At 40.8% G+C, this 7,008-nt stretch overlaps 1 pseudogene; it reads left to right on the top strand.

Annotated features, from left to right (window-relative positions):
• Window positions 1–7,008, top strand: part of LOC102502919 (serine/arginine-rich splicing factor 11-like) — a 32,771-nt pseudogene that overhangs the window by 682 nt on the left and 25,081 nt on the right.

The raw sequence follows: 7,008 nt of genomic DNA on the forward strand, positions 1-7,008 counted from the left end.
CGCCGTCATGGACACCGAGTCCGGCAGAGCACGGTCAGCACAGCGGCAGGTTCTCCCCAGCGACCACGCGGAGGGAACGCAGCGCCACAGGGGAGAGGGAATCTGAAAATGCCGCCCTCCTCGCCCGTGCTGATGACGTCATGGAGCAGGGACTACATTTCCCACAAGGCGCAGCGAGAGTCCCTTAGGCACCACAGATGATTGGCTTGTTTCCGCAGCGGAGCGTCCTGTTACCAGGAGACAGACCCTGACCAGAGAGGGACGCTCTCTATCCACGTGAGTGAGAGACAGGATCCTGGCTCTTTATTAAACCCTGGTTTGACATTTCAGGGATAATGGGGAAAGTCACATGTGGGTCACTTCGTCAATGACATTAATAAGTAATTTTTGTTGCTCTGGTGTAGTTATTGGTGGTGTAGAACCAGCGACTCTTTGTAATGCAATCTAAATGGCGAAAAATAATGTGCTTGCTTTAAATTTATCAAAAAAAAAAAAAGGCCAATATAGCAATTCTCTTGCAAACTTAAAATATGTTTACCCTCACCCACTAAGCTAACTTTCTACTGTTCATGGGTGTTACGCAGTTGGAAAACTATTCTAGTGTATATATGAAATAAGATAGGGTCATAGGGTAGGTGTACTTCATATTCCGAGTCTATTTACACTTCAAGTGTGTGACAGTTATTTTCTCCAAAGCTCCCGTGCCTTATCTAACAAATCTTTAATTATTTGGGTTGTGTCTGTGTGTGTGAGATATACCTGACTCACCTACTTTTCCTTTACTTCATCCACGAACCAGGCAAGGAGGGATTTCACAGACCTTTCGCCATCATTGAGTTCCTTTTCAAATAGAGAAATGCCCATCTTGATTGAGCACATTCTCCTGATTACTCTTTATCCTTCGGTTTGTGTTGATGTCTGTACACTGGAAAAGTTGGTGTACACTCTGGCCTGATCTCAGACCGCAGAGACACTCCCATGCTAGGAAAATGTAAGTGAGAGACCCATGCCCAGTGGCCCCATTGCCTCCACAGACCACGCCCTAGCTGTAGGAAAGCATTGCAGTTCCCCTTATCTCAGTGTAGGATAGTTATGAGGTCTACAAAGCACACTACTTTCTCTCCAAGGAAAGAACATGCATTGGGTCACCCCACCTTCTGGGTCCCAGTTAGCTACAGCACAGAGCCACTTTGAAAGGAGACCTACTGCCAAATAGACCTTACCCTGAGGGCCGACAGTGCCTGTATCTGTGCCCCGTGGGTAGCCAAGCACACAGACACAGCAGCTGAAGCACATACACCTAGTTAGACTAAGTGGTATGGTTGGGACACATGTGCACACATTAGAGCATGTTGGGAAGTTCCTATGGTCCCTGTCACCACAGAAAGGAATAACATTGTTAACCAATGGACAAATAAAGTGGTACTGACACTGAAGATAACATGTGGGATGTCTGACAGAATTCACAGTAATTATTTTGTTCTTTGTTTAGAGTTTTTTTGTTTGTTTGTTTGTTTGTTTTTGTTATAGAGTGTGTGTGCTCACTAGAGAGACAGAGAGACAGAAAGTGAGAAATCTCCACCCAGGAGGACGGCTGTGCTGCAATCTCTTCTCCTCCATTCTCCTCTTGGGATTTTGAGCACACATGCAACATGTGCACAGCATGATTTTCAATCACTGGGTCTGGGATTTGAACTGTGGCTGACCAGTGGGAGTCCAGCCCCTTAACCACTATGCCATCTGCTATCCCCCACAGTAATGATTTTAAGCAAGCCCACACACTTAAAGAAAATACACAGAAACATTTCAGCACACTTTTTTTTAAAGCATTATTTTATTTAACTATATTTATTCATTCATTTATTTCATTTTTTTAATTTGACCAGAGAGGGACAGAGAGAGAGAGAGAGAGAGGGAAAGTGAGAGAGCAAGCCTCCAGGTCCAGGCCTTGAATCGTGGTCGGCCATGTGGGAGTCCAGCATCCTTAACTACCACGTCACCTGTCAGCACACTTTTGATGAGCATGTGGCAAGTTGTTAGAAGAATTTTTCAGATGGTAAATATTATTGTAAATATCTTTGGATTATACAGCCTAGCAAGGTGGCTATTTTGTTTCTCATTAGAGTTTTATTTGCAGTCATGTAATCACTTACTCATTTGTTAAACAAGTTGTTTGTTCAGCAATTCACTGCCTCAGGCATAGTTTAGTACCTGAGTACATATGAATATGGTCATTTTTTTTAGAAAATTTGCTACAGGGCACATATTCTTGCCAATAGAAAGAGTGAGAGAGAAAAAGAGAGACACAGAGAAGAGAGAGTAAGAACCTTCTCACAGATTGGCCAAATCACAGTCCATTCTCTCCAGTTCTGCATTCAGGATTTTGGACAAACACACACACACACACACACACACACACACACACACTCACACACTCCCAGCTTATTTCCCAAGCCACTGAGTCCAAAACTTGAACTATGTGGTTGGTTGGCTAGGTGGGATCCAGCCACCTTTAACAACCATGCTATCAGATGGCAGGGTAAATACAATAATTTAGACATTGTTGCAATCCAATAAAGGGGAGACAGTAATTATAACCATACAAGTATACATATAGGCTATAGGCTATAACTAGGATAAAGCCTATAAAGAACACTTTCTATAAAAGACAGTAACAGTTGATTACACTAACCACAGTCTTGGGACTCTGGAGAATTTACCTGGAAAAGAAAGAATAATAATTTGTTATCCAAGTTATGAGGGAGGAAGTATTTGAGGGTGATACAAAACTTTATGCAAAAACCCTGGTGGGAAAGATTTTGGTGAAGATATAAAAGGGAAATAAAATCGATTTGCCTGAAGTGTAGCAGAGAAGAGGGAAGGGAATGTAAGACAAGATTGAAAAGATAGGAAGGATCTTATTTGCTATCTTAGGTTTATCTCAAGAGAAGTTGGAGGGCTTGAAATGCTGTTAGATATATGATCTAATTCACTTTTCACAAAGACTAGTGTAACTGCTGCGTGGACAGTGAATGGGGAGGGGGGAGGGGAAAAAGTGGAATTAGGGAAAGCATAATGGAGGCTGTTGGAGATGTTCAGGGAAGAGAAGGTGACTTGAACTATGGAGAGAGGTGAATTTATGGTGAAGTCATAATGGATTGGATGTGGGGCTGAGACTCTGAATGAGCCATTCAGAGATGACTCAAGTGTAATTCTACAAGTCTCAGATTGAGCACCAGAGGGTGGTAATGACATGGGGTACACACGATGCCAAAAATTTACTAACTTTGGTTTGAAGGGTCTTTAATGCTGTCCTAAGATAGGAGGGAACTTCTTCTGAAGTCAGCAGGGATCTGACTAATGGCTTGCAAGTGTACTAAGAGGGAGAGGTCTGAAGGAAACAGGAGATGGTGGCCAGAGAAACGGAGGCCTGGAGCCAGGAAAGAAATTTTGTCTGCAATCTTGGAGCGATTTTAAAGTCACGAGTTCCCTAGACGACCAAATTTTTGAGAATTTACTAGAGAGCATGTATGCTCAATTGAGAGAGAAAAAGACAGAAAGAGAGAAAGCAACCCCCAGGGAGGATGACCACAACGCAATCCCTTCTCCTCTATTCTAATCTTGGGATTTTGGCACTCATACATGTGCCTGGAGTTCTTTTTCAAATTGATGGGTCTGGGAGTCAAATCACAAAATTGGTCATGTGGGGTCCAGCTGCTTTTACCACCTCATCACTGCTGCCCCATGAACAGAATCAGGTGTTTAGGGGAAGTTGTGGGCAGGGCACTGCCAAGAACAAGAGAAGAGAATAGTAGAATTAAGTAACATAAAAATGTTAAGTGTGATCACTCCCTAAACTCACTTTAGGGCGGTCAAGGGAAGGGGACAGAATGAATGTGAGACTAGTAACAGCAGGTCCATGTACATTCTGGCTTTCAGACAAGATGTCTGTCATCTGCTACAGTTCATTGGTAATCAGATGCTTCTGGAAGCTTCCTAAACTCTGAATCCAATGCCAACTTTATTTTTCTTTATTATTTTTTTTTGTAGGAAATCTGCTTTATCTCTGTGGTTCCTGTGAGAAAATAGTATCTTCCATAGTCTGCATACTGACTACAGTACAACTAAGAATAGATTGATTCTTATTTACTCTATTTAGTACTCATTGACAATTTTAAAACTGAAAACAAAACAAACACCCAGCTCTAGTTTAGGAATGAATTCCTTGCTACTTTTCGATATTTGGAGTTTCTTTCATTTACTCTGTTTTTTTTTCCTTTTGGAACTTTTATGGTTGCAACCACTCAAGATAATTTCCATATTCTTTAGTTACTTTTGTGTTTTTCCTCTTTCACCTCTGTTCTATTTTCTTAGTAATTTTGTTGGTACTACTTTTCAGTTTGTCTGTTCTTCGATTACTTTGTTTAGACCTAATTCTCGTATTTTTTAAAATGCATTTAATGTAAAAACTTTATTTCACTTGTTTGCCTTTTGTTTTCATGAATTCTAATTTGTTTGTATCATATCTGAATACACAAGTCTTGATTTACATAGGCTTTTAAAAAATTCTTCACATTACGTTCTCCTTAGATATAGTCATTTTCCCTTTATTTTTTTGAGGAACTTAAATATGCTTAATGTAAAGTAATACTGAGATTGCCCTCCTAGCTCTATTTTTCCCTAACTGAATATATCAACCATTACTGAGCTTTCTTTTGTTATTTTCAATTTTCCTCATGAAATTTTAATTTGCTCAATGCAATCTAAGCATTTTTCACACTCTGTAGTTTTCTGTCTCCCTTTTACCAGCCTCCAGGAAATTCCATCCCAAGACTCACTATAGTTTTCAAAATTATAAATCACATCTAAGCTAACTCAAGATCTGGATCCTCGGTTTCAAGTTCCAGGGCCTTTTATTTTTTAAACCAGATATATTGTGGCATTGACACTTTCTCCATAGCCCTCTTCAATGTCAGGAACCCTGACTCCTCATCCACACTTATCTATATATTCTTACATTAGTCTACATTTTCTAGAACCCAACATTTATTGGGAAACTAGGACAAGCAAAGTTTTTAGGAGAGAAAAAGGCAGTAACACAGAAAGATTTCTTGGGTTTATTGTGAACTCTATAAGTCCTTATTTTTCATTCTTTTTTTTTTCAATTAATTTATTTTTATTATTAAACTTGTTTTAGGGCACTGTGCTCACCAAAGAGGGAGAGAGACAAAGTGAGAGAGCAAACGACCAGGTCTGGGACCCAAACCATGATTAGCCATGTGGGAATCCAGCACCCTAACCACCACACCACCAGCTGGCCTTACCCCTGTTTTTATTAAAAAACAGTGTAGGAGCCCTGCATTTTTTTGTAATTTTCATTGTTTTATTTAAACTAATAGATCCAATGTATGATCATCACAATATGTATTCTGTATAAAAATTATAAGCCACCTATACATTCATTGGTTTTCATACAAAATCTTTGAAACCTATTGTGTATTTTATACTTACAGCACATCTCTATTGGATTTAATTATGTCTTAGATGATCGATAGTTGGGAAATGTGTTTCTCTTAAAATTGATGGGCTCTATTTTTTAGAGCCGTTTTCAGTTGATAGAAAAATTAGCAGTAGCCTGTTTATCTCTTCCTCTACCCTGCACCTAGACCTCTGTCAGCCCCGTAGGGCCCCCTCACAACCCCGGGAGGCAATGTCAGTGGTGTTCTTAGGCACAAGCACCCCTCCTGTGGGCGACATGGCAAGGATGGTGGTACCCAATCAGAAGGCTGGCCCATGGATTGTCTGGAGGACGATGAGTTGAGTACCCGATGGGGGATCAACAGGGATAACTCTTCTATTTTTTTTTTGGGGGGGGGAGGGGATAACTCTTCTATTTTTTTTTCTGGGGGGGGAGATTTTCACTGTAGGGTGCGTGCGCTCGCCAGACAGACAGAGAGAGACAGAGAGACAGAAAGCGAGATATCACCCCCCAGGGGGGATGGTCATGCCGCAATCCCTTCTCCTCCATTCTCCTCTCAGGATCTTGGGCACGCACACACACGCGCCCGGCGTGAGTTTTAAGCCACCGGGTCCGGGACCCGAACCATGGTCGACTACATGGGAGTCCAGTGACATAACCATTACGCTAACTGCTGGTTCCCAACGGGGATGACTCTTGACAGAGCTCATGGATGTGGGTTTGGGCCATTTGGGCATCACCTCCTGTGCCACCTTGAGCTCTTTGGCCTTGTTGAAAGAAAAAGAAATTGGCCAATTTAATAGAGTAGAGTTTCAATTGAGCAAATTTTAATACTGTTTGAATCAGGAGATTGCAGATCAATTTCCAAGCAACTCCAGCTAGCCTTGTGGCTGCACAGTATTTATTTTCCAGAAAAGAAAGTGCAAGGTATTTATGTTCCAGAAAGGCAAATGATATGGATGTACAGGAATGGGAACATGAGGTATGAAAATGAAAGTGAAGGAATGAGGTAGGGAAACAATTTGGGTTGGTTACATTTCAAGTTTGTCCTCATTAACAAAGTTAAAAGGCAGAATGCTTGTGATTAACTGGAGCCTGGCTGCTCAGACGGGTTGTAATCTAGCAATTAGCTCAGGAAAACAGGCAAACATGTATAATTTCATAGCTTATTCATAGAAATCCAAGTGTGAGAGTGGCTGTTTTAGTCCAAAATAGTTGAACTACTTCCTCCCTTTTGGTCAGCCTCTCAAAGGTTTGAGAGATTGACTAAAACTTAAGATATTCGTGCTATTCTCTGTCACTATTATAAATGACTAAAAAATGAGCGCAACAATATAAATTTTCATTTTTTTCCGATCTCTGGCATGTAATTCACAAGTCACAATACTATACAGGTTGAACATGATGGCATACAGATCAAATAGTTCTTTCTTTGCGCCTTTACTGATTTGGCTGAAACTGAAACATGATCATTCAGCATTTGATGGATGGCTACATACAAAGTTTTTTTTTTTTTTTGGAGAGATTTT

Source organism: Tupaia chinensis, unplaced genomic scaffold (assembly GCF_000334495.1).
Source record: "Tupaia chinensis unplaced genomic scaffold, TupChi_1.0 Scaffold142285_1, whole genome shotgun sequence".
Classification (NCBI taxonomy): Eukaryota; Metazoa; Chordata; class Mammalia; order Scandentia; family Tupaiidae; genus Tupaia; species Tupaia belangeri.